The sequence below is a fragment of the Lycium barbarum genome, chromosome 8, assembly GCF_019175385.1.
Source record: "Lycium barbarum isolate Lr01 chromosome 8, ASM1917538v2, whole genome shotgun sequence".
In the NCBI taxonomy this organism is placed as follows: domain Eukaryota; kingdom Viridiplantae; phylum Streptophyta; class Magnoliopsida; order Solanales; family Solanaceae; genus Lycium; species Lycium barbarum.
In genome coordinates, this window is record NC_083344.1 from 27245119 (window position 1) to 27265478 (window position 20360).

Here is a 20360-nt window from a genome sequence, read left to right on the forward strand (position 1 = left end):
GATAGACAGGTGCGAAGGATCCGGAATAAGGAAGTAGCTTCAGTCAAAGTTTTATGGCGGAACAACAATCGGGAAGAAATGACTTGGGAGGCGGAAGAGAAGATGAGATCCGAGTACCCCCATTTGTTCCAACCCCCAGAGGAGATCCAAGCTGAGACGTCAACGGTATAAGGTATGTATGCTTTATTTTACTCTTTGGGTCGTGTGTGGCCATAGATATGTTGATATTGTAATGTAGCCCCGTGAGGCAATGATATTATGGGTTGTTGTGACAGGTTGGTAGTGCCAAATTACAGGGGAAACTCTGGCAAAAATTTTCTAGAATCCCGAGTGTTTAGCATTCGAGGACGAATGTTCCAAAGGGGGGAAGAATGTTACACCTTGAAAATTCCCCCCGCTAGCGTACAGTGATTAGGCCAATGAAGGGAATGACGTATATGGTGTTTTAACGAGGGACAACGTCCTTTAGACTGGTATTGAGGTGCTAAATAATTGTTAAGAAGGTTCCATAAGGATCGGAGATCAAACGAAATGACGAGAATAAGACTCAGTGAACTGATGGGTTATACGGTCGATTATACGGACCGTATAACATTATACGACCGTATAATGGACCATAAAAGAGTCACAGAATAAGTTTGCTGAAGGGATGATTTTACGGTCAATTATACGGACCGTATAAAATTATACGGCCCGTATAATGTACCGTCAAGTTGACACATAAAAGGGTAGTCACTGGAGAAATTTTATGGTCGATTATACGGACCGTATAAATTGATATGGACCGTATAATGGACCGTATAATGATGTCCGGCCAGATTTCAATTTTTAAATAAGAACCCAAGTTCATTTTATTTATTTCGTCTTCTCTCTCCACGACCCAACATCTCTCTAGAACTTTCCAAAACTCTTCCAATACAAGAATCCAAGTGAAAATCAAGATCAACAACACCCAAATCCGTGAAATCAAGAGTGTGAAATTCATCAAAGTCCATCTACACCAAGAAATTGCAAAGGAAGTGAAGTAGGGTTTTTAGTATAAAAGAGTATTGCTACTTAAGACTTGTTCAACCATCATCTAAGGTAAGTTTCATGACCATCTCATGTTGTTTAAGGTATTGGAAGATTAAAATGCTTGAATTATAAAAAGGCATAGCAAATGGGTCATATAGGGGTAAATAGTGCAAGTGGTTGAATGGTAATTTGATGGAATCATGAATGTTGATGTGTTGTGATTATGAATATGCTATAAATGATGTTTATATCATGAAACAAGTATTAGATGCGCGAAAACACAATAATGAGTTATAAGGATAAATGTGAGAAAATTGGAGAAAAATGGTGGAAGGTGGTAAATATATATATATGATTGTTGAAAGCAATATTGAGGATGTTGTTGTGAACGTTGGGAGTTGATATAGATTATGGGAAAAGTAGTATAGATAAAGGAAGTGGTGCCCAATTTTCTCTAGAAATAGCGACGCATTCCCTTAGTCGATTAACTAACGTCTATGCGAATTCTCTCTTGAAGGTAACGACGTGACGTTAAAGGCGAGCAAGTGAACGATAGCTTAGCTAAATGACAAAGGTATGTGAGGCTAGTCATTTCCTTCTAATGGCATGAATCCTATAGTATGAATTCCTTTCCTCGTCATGAGTTTGTATGTTTCGGAAAGCTAAAAGCCTATATCCATAAATGTCTATATAAGATAAGAGATATGATATGACGGTGCCATATTGGGCAGCCTGACGGACGTGCAGCCCGGAAGAAAAGAAATGGTTCGTGAGATTTACCAGCTAGCTAGTCTTGGAGTCCGTTTGGCTGGCTCTGGAGATACTGGGGTTTCTGTCCGAGAAGTTGTTGAGTCCTCTATTATGGAAGAAGTAAAGCGACGTCAATATGAGGACCCTGTTCTGGCACAATATAGGGACACAGCCCTTGAAAGAGGAAAGACTCCGTTCGAGATTACACCTGATGGAGTGCTACTACATAAAGGAAGAATATGTGTACCTGAGGTTGCGGGGCTGCGACGACAAGTGATGGGAGAAGCACATTATGCCCGCTATTCTGTTCATCCGGGATCAACAAAGATGTACCACGACCTCAGATGCTTATATTGGTGGGATGGTATGAAAAGGGACGTCGCAGAGTTTGTTGCTCAGTGCCCAAATTGCCAACAGGTTAAGATCGAGCATCAGAAACCTGGTGGGTTGTTACAGGAGAAGGAGATTCCGACTTGGAAGTGGGAAGTAATCATTATGGATTTCATTACAGGTTTACCGCGCACTCCACGGAAGTATGACTCTATATGGGTTATTGTTGATAGACTGACGAAATTCGCCCATTTTCTCCCAGTCAGGACCACCTATTCGGCTGAGGATTATGCCCGGTTATATATTAAGGAGATAGTAAGACTTCACGGAATCCCCACACTTATTATATCTGACAGAGGTGCTCAGTTTACAGCTAACTTCTGGAGATCATTTCAAGAAGGATTGGGGACCTAGGTAAGTCTCAGTACCGCATTCCACCCGCAGTCTGACTGAAAGTCCGAGCGTACTATTCAGACGTTAGAAGATATGCTACGGGCCTGTGTTATTGACTTCAAGGGTAGCTGGGATGATCATTTGCCACTTATCGAGTTTGCTTATAATAATAGCTACCATTCCAGCATCCAGATGGCACCGTATGAGGCTCTATGTGGTAGGAAGTGCAGGTCACCGATTGGTTGGTTCGACGTTGGCGAAACCAAGTTAATTGGCCCGGACATGGTTCAGCAAGAAGTTGATAAAGTGAAGCTCATTCAGGAACGGTTACTGGCAGCCCAGAGTCGACAGAAATCATATGCCGATAATCGACGTCGACACTTAGAGTTCCAGGTTGGCGATTGGGTATTTCTGAAAGTGTCACCCATGAAAGGTATAATGAGATTCGGCAGGAAGGGAAAGCTCAGTCCAAGGTATATTGGACCTTATAAGATCATCCGTAAGGTAGGCAAGGTTGCCTATGAATTGGACCTACCATCTGATTTGGGTGCAGTGCATCCAGTCTTCCACGTGTCAATGCTTCGCAAATTTATAGGCGATCCTTCTAGAATATTTCCTCTAGAGGATATCCAAGTGACAAAGGAGTTATCCTACGAAGAGCAGCCTATAGCCATACTGGATCATCAGGTGAGAAGATTACGTACGAAAGACGTAGCTTCCGTTAAGGTATTGTGGCGAAACAATAACAGAGAGGAGATGACCTGGGAAGCCGAGGAAGAGATGAAGAAGAAGTATCCCTACTTATTTCCTATGTCTACAGGTAATCTAAATTTCTAAACTGGCTATGTTGATTGATGAATGAACTGCATGTGATAGTTGTAAAAGAGATCTCCCCGAAGTGTTATAAGACCCCATAAGACCAGTTCAACATTCGAGGACGAATGTTCTAAAGGGGGAGAGGATGTTATATCCCGTACTTTGTACATTCAGATGTTTCAAAATAATCGCGATAAGTTAAGGGCAAGGCTATTATTTTCCTTCCAATTTTATTTTAATATACAAGTTGGTTATTAGTGGTATGAAAATATTAAGAGAGGCTAGGGGTAAAAAGGGAAAAATTCAAAAAAATAATATGGTCATAAAAGCCAGCATGGCCGTGTGGCTCAAGTGGGTCCCACCCATGGCTTGGCCAATTAACTCAAGCCATGAGTGGGGGCATGTGTCCACTTTTTATTAGTAGGAGGTAAGTATATATATAGATAAGTGATGACATAGCGAGACAATTATTCATCTTTTTAATTCAAGAAGCTTGGAAAAGGAAAAAAAACGTATTCTGCCATGGTTGGCCGAATTTGATGCTCTTGGAGTTGATCAAAAAAAATAATTTTCTTCTAGTATTCCAACCAATTTGAAGGCCCTTATTAACGTGGAGTAGTTGTTGGAGCAAGCAAAGCAATCATTTGTGCAACTCATAAACCCTAGCCAAGTTGAGAAGTTAAAGGATAAAGGTAAGATTTAATCTCCTTTTCTATGTGTTAGGGATGATTTGTGAGTGTTGTAGTATGTAGAAATGGATGAAATTCATGAAATATGTGTGTGTAGGTTGTGGCCGAATGGGGGCTGTGTTGGTAAGACGTGATGAATTCATTTTATTTAGTAATTTTGGTTGTTGTTGTTGTGGATTCCATGATGAAAATAAAGGTTTGACGGCTTAAAATGAAGTTTTAATCGTTGTGGGTTGTTGTAGAAGTTAATGCGACGTTAGCATAGTTTCTTATATTTGTATGAATGATGTTGTTAACGTGTGGTTGTTGGTATAATTCATGAACTTGGAAGCGAGGAATGTGTTGTTGTTCTTATTGAGTTTGGAAGATTGTAAGTTGGGTTGTTGTGGTTAACTTGAAGGTAAATGAAATGCCGTCGAATTATGTAGAAAGGGTTGCTAACGTTAGAATGCATTTTGAATTAATTGTTGAAGTGGTCAATATGGTTGTTGGTATTGTTGTTGACGATTTGGCCGAGTTGAATTTATAGGGGAAATGCTGCCCAAATTTCTGTAGGTGGATTTCTAGTTTAGAACCGGATTCCTAAATACCTATAGCTAATGTTTGATATCTTTTGACGTTATTGTAGATCTTGCGAAAGCCGAGACTTAAGTTCGGATTATCTTAGGAAGCGGGCAAGGTATGTAAGGCTTACCCTTTCCTTCTTTTGGCATATCCTAGAGCTAAGTAAGGTATGACACGCGTCTTGGGGTAACTCTATTCTTTAGTTCCGAGCTTGTTTACGATTCTTATTCACTTCTTGACACTATCCTACTTAGTACAGTCAAGCTTATTGTATGATTGAATAACGAGCAAAGCATAGAGAGTCCCTATTCCAAAAAAGGTTCTACAAGGGTTAACGTCCATAACTTTCTTATGCTAACTCGGATTGACTCGAAACGTGTTTATGATCCTTCAAGTGTCGATTAGTGTACTTACCTATCGAGTCTTAAAAATTGATTTATTTGCATATAGTTTCTCACTACTCTGCTCGTGAATGCCTCAATATGTCCTTCACTGAGTCCCGCGCCAGGACACGTTCTCGTGCGTACTCCACTGCATTGTTCACCGCGTCCCTCACTAGAGGGTCGGGTCACGTTATATATATATATATATATATATATATATATATATGATATGATGATACGGGGGTGGCGGCCAGGATGGCATATGATGACTCTATTCACCAAGTCCCTCACTAGAGGGCCGGGACATGTTATATGTATATATGATATATGATGTTGACATGCATGATTTTCATTTCAGAAGGCAAGTGTATTGATGTTTTTAACAGTCATACATGTTTCTGGTAATTCTCCGTTTTAGTTATGATCCTTTTTACTGTATTTCATGCCTTACATGCTGAGTACATATTCCGTACTGACCCCCTCTCTTCGGGCGCTGCGTTTCATGCCCGCAGGTACAGATGCTCGTTGCGGTGACCCGTCAGCCTAGGACATCCATTCTGCTACTTTGAAGTGCTCCCTTGTTCCGGAGCCTATACTTTTGGTACAGATCCTTCTGTTGTATATATATATATATATGTCTAATTAGGGTACGGTGGGGCCCTGTCCGGCCATATGACACTGTTGTTACTCTTAGAGGCCTGTAGACATATATGTGGGTCATGGGTGGTTATCGTTCAGTTATGTCAGTGTGGATTATGTTTTGGCAATTTCCTGCATTATGATTGCCTGACCGGCTTGTGTGTGACATCATATGTGACAGTTTATATAGCGTTTTGTCTTGAACTATAAAATTCCTTAATATGCTAAACACAAGTATGATAAATTTTTATCTGGTTGAGTCGTGACAGTATAGGTTGAGCGATAGATAGTATGATAAGGGGTGCTCGGTAGTTAATAATGGGTACCTGTCAAGGCCCTCTGGTTGGGTCGTGACAGAAGTGGTATCAGAGCGGTTCATCCTCGGAATGTCTACAGGCCATGTCTAGTAGAGTCTTGTTTATCGGTGTGTGGTGCACCACATCTATAAACAGGAAGCTACGGGACATTTAGGATGTTACCTTTCTTTCTTACTCTAGATCGTGCGATAGAACTGTATTATTAGGATGGTTCCTCTCTAATAAATTTCTATGTTTACAGCGATGCCTCCGAAGAAAGAGACCGCTGCCAGAAGGGCAAATCAGCAGCTGGGGATACTAGCCAGCCTAGGAGAGTTACTAGGGCCCGCGCCCAGATCATGCCCGAGGTTGTGCTCCAGTCTGCGAGTTCTTCGACAAGGCCACTTCCAGAGGAACCTAGGGCAGCAACAGCTCCAGGTCAGGGGGCGGCCCCACCGCCAGTTCCTGAGGTCCCAGCACCTGAGCCTCCAGCTCCTCATCCAGGGGCGGAGGATAGAGCTATGAGAGACGCAGTACAGTTGCTGACTAGACTAGTAGCAGGGCAGGCTCGCAGGCCTGGGCCAGGAGGTGATTATGCGGATGGATATGACAGTTTAAGGGTTCGTGACTTCTTGACTTGTAATCCTCCGGAGTTCTACGGGTCAAAGCCCGAGGAGGATCCCCAGGAGTTTATTCGACAGATGCAGCGTACGCTGAGGCTAATCAAAGCCTCTGAGACTGAGTCTGTCGAGATGGCTTCATACCGGTTGCGTGATATGGCTGTTAATTGGTATGAGTCCTGGGAGTTGTCTAGGGGCGAGGGTGCTCCTCTAGCGGTGTGGGATGAGTTTACAGAGGCCTTTCTTGGCCACTTTCTGCCTCCCGAGGTGCGGCGAGCTAGGGTTGACAGATTCCTACAGTTGAGACAGAGGGGCAGAGGCGTTCGGGAGTACAGCCTAGAGTTCGACTCTTTGGCTAGATATGCACCCACTATTGTAGTTGATATAATTGATAGGATGCATCGATATGTGATGGGGTTGGATCATTATCTGGTTGATAACTGCATGGCAGTGGCTTCCCAGCCAGGGATGGACATCGCTCAGGTACAGGCGTATGCGCAGGGGATGGAGGATCGACACAGAGGATGCCAGCCCGATAGAGATCGTGACAGAGGCCAGCCCAAGAGGGCTAGATCAGCTAATTATTCTGGGGAGTTTCGAGGTGGGCAGCCTCAACAGCATACCAGGCATCCTTCTCAGCTAGCACGGAGTGCACCCCCACAGTTTACTGGTAAGATACTCGATAGTACAGGATATTCAGGAACTGGTTAGAGCTCCAAGGCTACGGGTTCGCAGTTGAGCAGAGGGTTCAGTCAGACGAGGCCACCCATGCCTCAGTGCCCTCGGTGCGGTAGGCGCCATCTGGGGGAATGTCGTCTCGCTACCGGTGCATGTTTTGCTTGTGGCTGTCAAGGCCATATCATGAGGGAGTGTCCGTTTGGGGGTAGTCCAGGTGGTCCAGCCCAGCCCACTAGGTCAGTTGCTGGTTCATCTTCCTCTTCTGTAGCTATGCGCCCTACGGAGCAGGGTATGCTGACACCAGTAGGCCGCGGTAGAGGTCGTGGCGGAGCTCCCGGTTCTAACGGTCCTTTGAACGGCATATATGCCTTGGCCAGCCGACAGGACCAGGAGGCGTCACCAAATGTGGTTACAGGTATATTATTAATCTTCTCCCTAGATGTATATGCATTGATAGATCCAGGCTCTACTTTATCATATATTTCTCCCCTGGTTGCTAGTAGAATTGGGATAGAGCCCGAACTGATAGAACCGTTCGAGGTAGCTACACCGGTAGGAGATTCCGTTATAGCAAGGCGAGTATATAGAGACTGTTCCGTAGATATATGTGGCCGTTGCACCAAAACGGATCTGATAGAGCTAGATATGACTGAATTTGATGTTATTATGGGTATGGACTGGTTAGCTTCTTGTTATGCTAATGTCGACTGTCAGAAGAAAGTAATTCGCTTCCTGTTTCCAGGAGAACCCGTTTTAGAGTGGACAGGAAGTACAGCATCGCCGAGGGGTAAGTTTATTTCATACCTCAAGGCCAGAAAGATGATTAAGAAGGGGTATAGTTATCATCTGGTTCGTGTGCATGACACGAAAGCAGAGGCACCCACTCTTCAGTCGGTCCCGGTAGTCAATGAATTTCCGGATGTATTTCCAGACGAGCTTCCAGGTCTTCCACCTGAGCGGGAGATAGAGTTCACGATAGATGTGCTGCCAGATACTCAGCCTATATCTATTCCTCCCTACAGAATGGCACCTGCAGAACTGAAAGAATTGAAGGAGCAGCTGAGGGATTTGTTAGAGAAGGGTTTCATCAGGCCCAGTACATACCACTTTTGTCACGACCCAACCCCGTGGGCCGCGACTGGTATCCTAACTGGATACTCATACGTACCTACCTGACAGAATATTTCAAATAGGTGTTTACAGATTCAAGCCAATTCAGATACGGCGCGCGCGAAAATATATATACATATGCATACTGAAACTTTTGCATAAGCCGATGAGGCTAACATAACAGACAGAGTCACAAAATCGTACGCATCTACCTGAACAGATGTAACCCGTAACCCACAGACATATCTACAGGCCTCTAGTAGACGTACCGAATCAGATGACGGGACAGGGCCCCGCCGTACCCAGAATTATCATACATACAGAATATACAGATGTCAGAAGATATATACCAAAAGTATTCGCTCCGGATCAAAGGAGCTCTTCAAAATAGCAGAATCTGAGTCCTAGACTGGCGGTGTATCTCCAGGTGCGTCTGTACCTGCGGGCATGTAACGCAGCCCCCGAAGAACCGGGAGTCAGTACGAAAAATGTACCGAGTATGCAAAGCACAAACATAACAAACATGATCATAGTCTGAACCGGAAGCATATATATATATATATATATATATATATATATATATATATAGCGGACAGAACCATAAATCGAACGGACGGACGGAATCGTAATCCCGACAGACTGACAGAATCATGGTTCAGACAGACCGATAGAATCGTAAACCATACGGACATACGGAATCAGAATTCATACGGACATAAAGACAAAATCGTAATCCAGACGGACGGACAGAAGTATGCCGGACAGAATTATGCATGCAGAGTCATACAGAGTCATACAGAATCATATAGAGTCATACAGAATCATACAGAGGCATGTGCTTGTATACATGCTGATGGCACATGCATACATACATACAGATCCCGGCCCTGTCTGGGGGCGCGGTAACAGAACCCGGCCCTCTTAGTACGGGATGCAGTGGACAGACAGAATCAGATCAGATCATATGCCATCCTGGCCGCCATCCCCATACACAGATCATAATATCATAATCATACAGATATAACAGATCCCGGCCCGCACGCCGAGGGACGCGGTGAACAATGCAGAGAAACATGCACGATAACAGAACCTGGCCCGGGACGCAGTGAAGGAATGCATTGAGACAGCCACGAACAGATTAATGAGAAACCACATACATATAGACTCACATACAGACTCAATCAGACTGAAGGGTGCCAAACGGCGAGCCAAATCAGAGTATCCAGATAGTATGCATAGTACGCGCCTATATCCTACTTGGGAAGGCACGACAGATTATTATCAGAATCAGATTCTCAGATGTTCAGAAGTCATTTTGTAAGAATTGCATAAAAATAGTCATATCATGACCAAAATAATAATCCAGATGTTTTCTGAGAAAATCGGACAAAACGGAAGTATTTAAAGTTATACAGAAGATATCGGGCCTTGTGGGCCCGCCTCGGACCAACTCGAGGCAACATATGTAAATTACTGATAATAGACCTTATGAGGTCATCCATAATCGTTTGGAAGTGTTCCGACTCCGTTTTAGGGAAGTTTCGTACAAAAATTCACTTTAAAGGCAATTTGTAAGAAAATGGTTTCAATTGTACTGAAGGAATTGGAGCGGTTTTCCATCTCGAATTCCGAGGAACGGAGTCATACTTAAGGCTCGCGGCCGAGCCTATCACATCCAGAACATGCCTAAGAATAAAGGGAAATGCTTCACATACCTCGATAGCGCCTTACGCTCGCTTGGCGTCGACTCCAATTTCGTCCAAAATCTAGAAATGGTCAAGTTTACCATTTGTTAGTTTCAAACTCTTCGATAGTCCAACTTAACACATACTTGCCTACCGAAATTTCGGCAGCATTTCCTCTGTACATATAACATCCCCGAGACTTAGCTCGGCTCAATTTATCAACACAGCAACCCAGAAACAACATCAATGACAACAACATATATTACAACACACAATACGGCATCACTAGCCATCTTTCCGACATAACGAAACATCTCTCATTTCAACCTTACACTTCCAAACCAACCCTACCATTTTCATATTCAACACTTATCAAGATCGTTACAACATATTTCGGAGGCATATCATACCATTTTCACAGGATATACATAAGATATGCAAAACATACAAACTTTCCATCAAAGCCACTACTTATCCAATTCTCTTAACCTTCAACATACAAGTTCATTATACATTTCCATCTTCCAAATTCATCAACATTAATCATAATTTGCCTCTTGATACTTTCATTTCCATTTTTACATAAACCATAACAAAGTTGCATATTTTCCTACAACAACTTAATAACCATTTTTCCATGACAATAAAGATTGTTATCTTTCCATTCACTTCACCATAACACACTTAACACACTAACAAGAGTAAATTCATATTCCACCACCAATACAATACCACACGGCCACATACAATATTCTCCAACTTCCATTAATTCATTCCACTTTCATTTCTAATACAAATTCCACCATAACCACAACTAGATTCCAACATGAATTCAAGTCATCATATACATACAACATGTACATACATACGGCCAAACTTCCAAATTATTTTTATCATGAATTTCTTCCTTTTTAGCTTACTACAACATCTCCAAACCATGCATAACACATAAAACAAGATTCAAACTCACCTTTCTTCTTCACTTCTTAACTTGACCCAAGTTGGTAGCTAGAGAAAACGAACCACCGATTGTCCGAAACAACGACTCCACGTTACTTAGCACCCTTGAATTGGCAAGTTTACTTGAAGAATTTAATTTCTTGGTGGCTAAATCTTGGTCTTGATTTTTGCAAGGAAGGGCCGAATGGTCCCTTATTTTTTTGCTCTTCTTTTGGTTTGTTCTTTCTTCTAGTTTCTTGAAAGTTCTAAAGGATAATGATACATATATATAATATGGTTCCTTATCTTAATTCACCACATGGAAAAATTAATTAGGGGCCATGGCTTGGGCCTCACCATGGCCGGCCACCCCTCTCAAAATGGGCCTTGTTTTATATATATATATATATATATTTTTTTTAGCCCAATTGTTGGCTAAAAAATTGTAATTCATGGAACAAGTTTCCAAAATTACGATTTTTGCCCTTGGCCACCTTTCGTACTTCCACACCAATTCATTCATAGCCGACACATTCATACCAAGTATGGCCTTATTCTTTACAAGTCAAGTTATCTCAAATTTTTCGAATATGCAAAAATGTCGGATGTAACATTAACGTGGAGTAGTTGTTGGAGCAAGCAAAGAATTCATTTGTGCAACTCATAAACCCTAGCCAAGTTGAGAAGTTAAAGGATAAAGGTAAGATTTAATCTCCTTTTCTATGTGTTAGGGATGATTTGTGAGTGTTGTAGTATGTAGAAATGGATGAAATTCATGAAATATGTGTGTGTAGGTTGTGGCCGAATGGGGGCTGTGTTGGTAAGATGTGATGAATTGATTTTATTTAGTAATTTTGGTTGTTGTTGTTGTGGATTCCATGATGAAAATGAAGGTTTGATGGCTTAAAATGAAGTTGTAATCGTTGTGGGTTGTTGTAGAAGTTAATGCGACGTTAGCATGGTTTCTTATATTTGTATGAATGATGTTGTTAACGTGTGGTTGTTGGTATAATTCATGAACTTGGAAGCGAGGAATGTGTTGTTGTTGTTCTTATTGAGTTTGGAAGATTGTAAGTTGGGTTGTTGTGGTTAACTTGAAGGTAAATGAAATGCCGTCGAATTATGTAGAAAGGGTTGCTAACGTTGGAATGCATTTTGAATTAATTGTTGAAGTGGTCAATATGGTTGTTGGTATTGTTGTTGACGATTTGGCCGAGTTGAATTCTCGGGGATGGTTAAATTTATAGGGGAAATGCTGCCCAAATTTCTGTAGTTAGATTGCTAGTTTAGAACCGGATTCCTAAATACCTATAGCTAATGTTTGATATCTTTTGACGTTGTTGTAGATCTTGCGAAATCCGAGACATAAGTTCAGATTAGCTTAGGAAGCGGGCAAGGTATGTAAGGCTTACCCTTTCCTTCTTTTGGCATGTCCTAGAGCTAAGTAAGGTATGACACGCGTCTTGGGGTAACTCTATTCTTTAGTTCCGAGCTTGTTTACGATTCTTATTTACTTCTTGACACTAGCCTAATTAGTACAGTCAAGCTTATTGTATGATTAAATAACGAGCAAAGCATAGAGAGTTCATATTCCAAAAAGGGTTCTACAAGGGTTAACGTCCATAACTTTCTTATGCTAACTCGGATTGACTCGAAACGTGTTTATGATCCTTCAAGTGTCGATTAGTGTACTTACCTATCGAGTCTTAAAAATTGATTTATTTGCATATAGTTTCTCACTACTCTGCTCGTGCATGCCTCAATATGTCCTTCACCGAGTCCCGCGCCAGGACACATTCTCGTGCGTACTCCACTGCATTGTTCACCGCGTCCCTCACTAGAGGGCCGGGGCACGTTATATATACATACATATATATATATATATATATATATATATATATATATATATATATACATGATGATATGATGATACGGGGGTGGCGGCCAGGATGGCATACGATGACTCTATTCACCGAGTCCCTCACTAGAGGGCCGGGACACGTTATATGTATATATGATATATGATGTTGACATGCATGATTTTCATTTCAGAAGGCAAGTGTATTGATGTTTTTAACAGTCATACTTGTTTCTGGTAATTCTCCGTTTTAGTTATGATCATTTTTACTATATTTCATGCCTTACATGCTGAGTACATATTCCGTACTGACCCCTCTCTTCGGGGGCTGCATTTCATGCCCGCAGGTACAGACGCTCGTTGCGGTGACCCGTCAGCCTAGGACATCCATTCTGCTTCTTTGAAGTGCTCCCTTGTTCCGGAGCCTATACTTTTGGTACAGATCCTTTTGTTGTATATATATATATATACGGTGGGGCCCTGTCCCGCCATATGACACTGTTGTTACTCTTAGAGGCCTGTAGACATATATGTGGGTCATGGGTTGTCATCGTTCAGTTATGTCAGTGTGGATTACGTTTTTGCAATTTCCTGCATTATGATAGCCTGACCGGCTTATGTGTGACATCATATGTGACAGTTTATACAGCGTTTTGTCTTGCACTATAAAAGCCCTTAATATGCTAAACACAAGTATGATAAATGTCTATCTGGTTGAGTCGTGACAGTATAGGTTGAACGATAGATAGTATGATAAGGGGTGCTCGGTAGTTAATACTGGGTACCTGTCATGACCCTCTGGTTGGGTCGTGACAATATGCTACTTCCTTCAAGGTGAGGCAGGATGTCGATGATTGTTCCATAATGACATCGGGGGATCACGACCTTACGTCACCCCGATAGAGTATAATTGAACTTGATCTCTATGCATGTACTATGATAATATAAGCATGTTATGATGATGATATTACTATTACAGCGTGCCTATTTGGCCGGGCAGTCACCGCCAAGGCGGTCAGCTATACACCATGGCCAGATGGCATGGGTAGACACCACTAGTGGGTGGCGTGAGATGATACCCCGGACGCGGGAGGCCTGAACGCGGGCTAATGTTGTTGATTATTACACCGATCCTATTTGGACGGGCAGCTTATACATTATGCATATATGATACACTGATGAGTATGAGTAAGACAGCATGCATTACTTCTATTGTAATTGTCAGTCAGACACAGCTGTTTCGCATTGATATTCTCTTTATATCATTGTCTTATTTTATTGTTTATGCCTCTCATACTCAGTACAACATTCGTACTGACGTCCGTTTTTCTTTGGACGCTGTGTTCATGCCTACAGGTAGACATGGAGGTGAGCTTGATCCAGATTCTTAACAGCGATCAGCTGATTGAGAGCACTCCATTGTTCGGAGGTGCTTATGATTCTTCTTTTGGTATATATATATACACACATTTTGGGCACGACGGAGTCTTGTTCCGTCTATATGTTTAGTATGTCAGTAGAGGCTCGTAGATACGCAGTGTGGGTTAGATGATCTCACAAGACGCCATTATGTGTATATATTATTTGATGAACGAGAGGCAAAGGTATATAAGGCATTTATGTTTCCATATAAAATATGTTTTTCCTACAATTAGTGTATAAAGTTGGTGAAAGAGCATTAAGTGAGTAAGATGAGTAGTAGCTCGAGTGGTGCTCGGTGGCTAGCCCCGGGTACCCGTCGCGGCCCCTAGCTGGGTCGTGACACCGCCATGCCCTTATATACACAAAAGAATCATACCAACTGAACTGCTATTCCGGAACAAGTGGAGTGCTCCTGTACAACGTTGAGAAAGCAACCTAAGGGTCTGATCCGTCTCCCTATCTACCTGCAGGCATGAACGCAGCGTCCACAAACAAAAGGACGTCAGTACAAATAATGTACTGAGTATGTTAAGGCATGAATAACAACATAATAAAAAGATATGGAAAGTAACATAAGATAAGAGAGATAACCTATACATCTAAATGCCTCTTAAGGCGGAAGTCATGCATACTTGCCCTTTTAAAAAAAACATTTCCATACATATACATATATCATAATACCGTGCCCGGCCATATAGGCTCGATGTCATCTGTACCCAGCCATAATAGGCTCGGTGTTATCCGTACCCAACTGCAGTGGTGTGCACTATAGGTGTCGTACCCGGCCGACTATAGCGCGGCTCGATGTGAGAAAATACATACATATATATAAAGCATGCATAACTTATGCAGCATAAGAGCTCAAAGAAAAGTTATGACTCTATCGGAGTGACGTAAGGTCGGTAACCTCCGATTATCATTATGGAACTATTATGGTGGACATGTCTCACCTTGAAGGAACAATAATCATAAGATGAGATCAGCATCAATAATAAGATCAATGCTCTAAGATTTTAAAAGGGAAATGGGTCAAAAATACCCATCTACTTTGGAAAAAGAGCTAAAAATATCCTTCGAACTTATTTTGGATCAAAAATACCCCTTTCATCCTTAAAATTTTCAAATATACCCCTGTCTTGACAAAAATTATCCCCCAAAATACCCTGAAATTATTTTTCCTTGTCAAAATGAAGGCGGCATATTTTCATGAATACCCTTAGCCCGGGATTATTAGGTGAAAAAAAATGCTCTAAGCTTCTAAAAGGGAAAAAGGTCACAAATACCCCTCAACTTTGGAAAAAGAACTAAAAATATTCTTCGAACTTATTTTGAGTCAAAAATACCCTCATCCTTAAAATTTTCAAATATACCCCTGTCTTGACAAAAATTATCCCCTAAAATACCCCGAAATCATTTCTTAAACTCGCTTCATCATTTAAACCCGACCCAACTAAATAATAACTCATAAGATCCCCTTATTTCCCCCAATACGTAGGTTTGAAGTTTGAGGGAATTGGGGGAATAATGTTATGTCTCGTATTTTATACATTGGGACAATCCGGATTAACTATGATAAGTTAGGGCCAAGACCATTCCGGGACTTGAAGTCGAGACTTTTGACCTTCGATTTTATTTTGAGACATAAGTTGTTCATGAAATTGTTGGCATGGAACACTTAGGAAAAGTTGGGACCAAAAGTCACATAATTGGAAGTTGAAAATCATGCAAGTAGTCCCACACTTTGTGGCCAATTTTAAATGGTCCAACTCATGGGTGGACCATGGACACTTGGAGGGTTCATCTTGGGGCTTAAAAGATGACTTCTAAGTCATCTTCTAGCACTTCCACACTTAGCAAAATAAACCAAGAAGTTGAAGAACTTCAACAACAACCATTCGGCCAAGCCTAGGGAAAACCAAATCCAATTTGAGCCATTCCAAAAATATTTCTTTGGTGCAAATCCACTAATTGGAGGTCCCTAAGTAACGTGGAAGTGTTATTGGAGCGATCAAGCCATCCGTTTAGTAGATCGCAAACCCTAAGCAAAAGTGTGGAGTTGAAGAAGAAAGGTAAGATTTGATCTTGTTTTATGTGTTATAAATGTTGTATGCATGTTGTGGTATGCTAAAATGGATGAAAATCATGAGATAGGGTATGTTGGAAGTGGGTTGTGTGCTTGGTGTGTTAGCCGTGTGAGGTGTGTGTATGTTGTGTGGTGTGGAGGTGATGAATTGATCTTATGTAGCATGTTTGATTGTTGTAGTGTGTAGGATGGCTAAGAATCACTAATATATGCATGTGTGGTGATAGCCGAATGTGGGTCATACTATATGCCAAAGAACTCATTAATGTCGCTTAATGTTTTAGTGGTTGTTGTGATGACTTTTATGTTGGAAATAAGAGTTTAATGTCGCAAGTTGATATGGTAAGTGTTGCGGACTGATTTGGAGAATTATGTGCAATTAATGCAACTTTTATTTTCATGAGAATGGCATTGTTAGAATGTGGATTGTTGGTGCAAATCATGATTCGAAAGTCGGAAGTGTGTATAGCGAGGTTCTCGGGTTTGGGACTGTTTTCGGGAAAATTGGAGCAATTGTTGGATTGTTGGAAATATTGTGTAAATTGTTTAAAATGTCCTTGAATATTGTTGGTATGGGTTCGGGTTGGAAATTGAATGTATGAGCGGTGATGTGGCTTGAATGTAAGCCGTCGAATTGAATATTATGAATGTTGTTGAATGATGAAAAAGAGAGCTATTAATGTTATATTGCCTTTCGGATTGGTCATTGGGGTTGTTAGGTTTGTTATTGTTGTTGTGATTGTTGATTTGGCCGAGTTAAATTCTCGGGGTTGGCCTATTTACAGGGGAAATGCTGCCCAAATTTCTGTAGACTTGAGTATTAGTTTGGAGTAAATCGCCTAAGTGCCTATGTCTAATGTTTGATATTCGTTGGCGTATTTGTAGACCTTGGGGAGCCCGAGGCGTAGGTTGGGCTAGTGTCACGACCCGGCTAGGGGCCGCGACGGGTACCCGGGACTAACCACCGAGCACCGCTCGTACTATCATTTACCTAACCCATTTAACAATCATTCATCTATTTCCGGTTAACTTTAAAAAGAGGATTTGCTTTTCATTACAAAAAATATAACGCGTTGATACAAAAACATATTTCAATATACTTATACACATGCGTACTACCCATGTTGTGGAACCACACAACCCACATCGAGCATCTATGAGCCTCTATTGAGTGACATACAAATATATACACAAAAGGAACAACCAACTAGCACCTCCGGAAGATGGAGTGCTCTTCAGCTCGGCTAGTGACTCCTATCAGTCTGGACCGGTTTCCCGTCTACCTGTGGGCATGAACACAGCATCCAAAGAAAAGGATGTCAGTACGAACATTGTACTGAGTATGTAAGGCATACATCAAGAAATAAAGTAAGAATAAGAAAATAAAGTAAGTACAAGGAGATAATCGATAACTGCTTGCCTCTTAAGGCGGATCCATGCATGCATACTCATAAAGCATCATATAGTAAATTGCTGCGGAACGCGCTGCCCGATCCATATGTCATCATGTGTTAGTGCCGAGGACCGTACGGCCCGATCCATAAATATAATAAGTTAGTGCCGAGGAACGTACGGCCCGATCCATAAATATAATAAGTTAGTGCCGAGGAACGTACGACCCGATCCATAACCCATATATCCCGCGTCCGGGATGGAATCATGATATGCCAGCTGTATAGATAGCTATGCGTCTATAGCGTCTCACCTTTCCCCCTTTCCCCAGAAAACATTTTCATATCATATATATATATATACATACATAATATATATGGCATGCTGGAGAGCCCAAGGAAAAGCTGTAAGTACGTTGGAGTGACGTAAGGTCGAAAGCCTCCGATTGTGTTATGGAGTAATCATCGTCGCTTTGTCTCGCCTTGAAGGAGCAATTATTATAAGGCGAGACTATCAATGAAGAATAGAATTAAAAGAAAGCATAGAATAAAATCATGAACTTCATAAGGCATCCATTCATATACTTTGGAAGATTTAGAAATAAAGTCACCATCCATGAATAAATTGAGAAATCAGTAAATAGCTCGACGTTCTCATATAGTCCTTGAAATCGTAAACTTGAAACTTTTAAACATAAGATTTGCTCTCATCATGGTCAGCATAATGATACTTTCACTTTTGACATCATCATTGTTATTGAAAACAATATCCACGGTCGTTATCATAACGCTCACATAATCGCAACCTTTGGTTTGGAAAATAGGAGTACTTTGGAAAACATTTATGAAATATCAAGAAGGAAATCGTGCTTCGGAATCTTAGATTATTTAACCTTTGATAGCAAGGAAAAGATGGGAGCATTTATGAAATCGTAAGCTAGGGATCATGCCTTTGAAAGAAAGGGAATAGCCTCACATACCTTCGACGTTTACAATTCTTATTGCTTGCTCGTTCTCCCCTAATGCACTCGTATACCTTCAAGAGAATTCATGTCGTCGTTAGCTAAGTAATTACAAGAACGGACTACCATTTCTAAGGAAAATTGGGTAGCACTCCCTTCATTTCTAATACTTTCCCCATGTTTCATTTCCACTCTCATACATTCGTAACGACACTCACAATATTACTTTCAACAATCATCACTTATACACTTTAAGAAAAATCTACCATTTTCCTTCAATTTCTCCACATCCATGGTTATAGCTCGTTATCACGTTTTCTCGTATATAATACTTATTTCATGGTCTAGACGTTATTTATAACATATTCACAACCGTAGCTTATCAACATTCATGACTCCATTCAAGTACTATTCAATTGTGCCTCCATTTACCCATACAAGGCCTATTTTCTATGTTCTTATACATTTCAAGTATCTAAGCCTTCCAATACCTTGAACCATATGGTATAGTCATGAAACATACCTTGGATGATGGTGGAACAAGCCTTGAGCAACAATACTCTTTTTATACCAAAACCCTATTTCAACCCTTTTGAGATTTCTTGAAGAAGATGACTTCCAATAGAGTCTCATGCACTTGCTTTCATGAATTAGATGTTGATGATCTTGGTTCCCCTTTGATCTCTTGAATTTTGTGGATGAATAGTTGGAGAGCTTCTAGAGTGTTCTTGAATGGTGTAGATGCATAATGAAATAAAATGAAGCCTTGGTCCCTTTTATTAATTCAAAATCTGGTCTTTAATGAATTCCAGTCGGGGTGAACAGTGGTCGTAAACCACAGTTTACGAGCCGTAAACTGGTTCACGAGCCGTCCTCCCTGGTCGTATTTAAGCATGTCCAAAACAGAGAAGTTGGCTGAAGAATATTGCAGTTTACGATCGAGGTTTACGGTCCGTAAACCAGTTTACGGGCCGTATTCCAAGTCGTATTTAAGCATTTCACCACTTAACAGAAAGTTGAAACTTGAAAGGCTGGAGGACGATGGTGGTTTACGGTCCGTAAATCACTTTACGGGCCGTATACCACTTCACGACCACTGTGCTGAATAAAATTCCATAACTTTTTCATTTCCAAAAATTCACGAATCATCACCCCTTGCTTAGTAAAACACCCCACACTCATACCCTTGTCGTTCTATTCCTTGTACATGTACGGGGACTTTTTCCGAGGTGTAACAGCTAGCTTGGAGTGCGTACGAGGTATGTAAAGCTCAAACCTTCCTTCTTTTGGCATGCCTTAGTTATACATAGGTTATATCACGAGCCTCGAGGAAATTCTAAATTCGCAATCCGAGTACGTTATGACTCTTATATATTTCTTGGCACTCGTATGTTTGATGTGATGAAATATGAATCCTTATGTCTTCGAAATAACTGATTTCCAAATGTTTCACAAAAAGTTTTGTTTTAAAGAATTCCGTAATTATGGACGCCGTATCTTTCACATAAAGGCTCGGATTGCTTCGATATCTTCGTAGGAGTTTGTATGGCATATGATGAGTATGTTCTCCATAGGCGGGCCCGGCTCGGGTCGATACCCGTCCGTGGGTCCCGCGACTTTCCTTTATGTAATTTGGAAGATTTTTGAAAGAATTTGGTATGACTATTATTTCGATTTTCAAGTATGGTCATTTTACTTATATTTGAGTCCATGATAATGATTTTATGCATATGGTTAC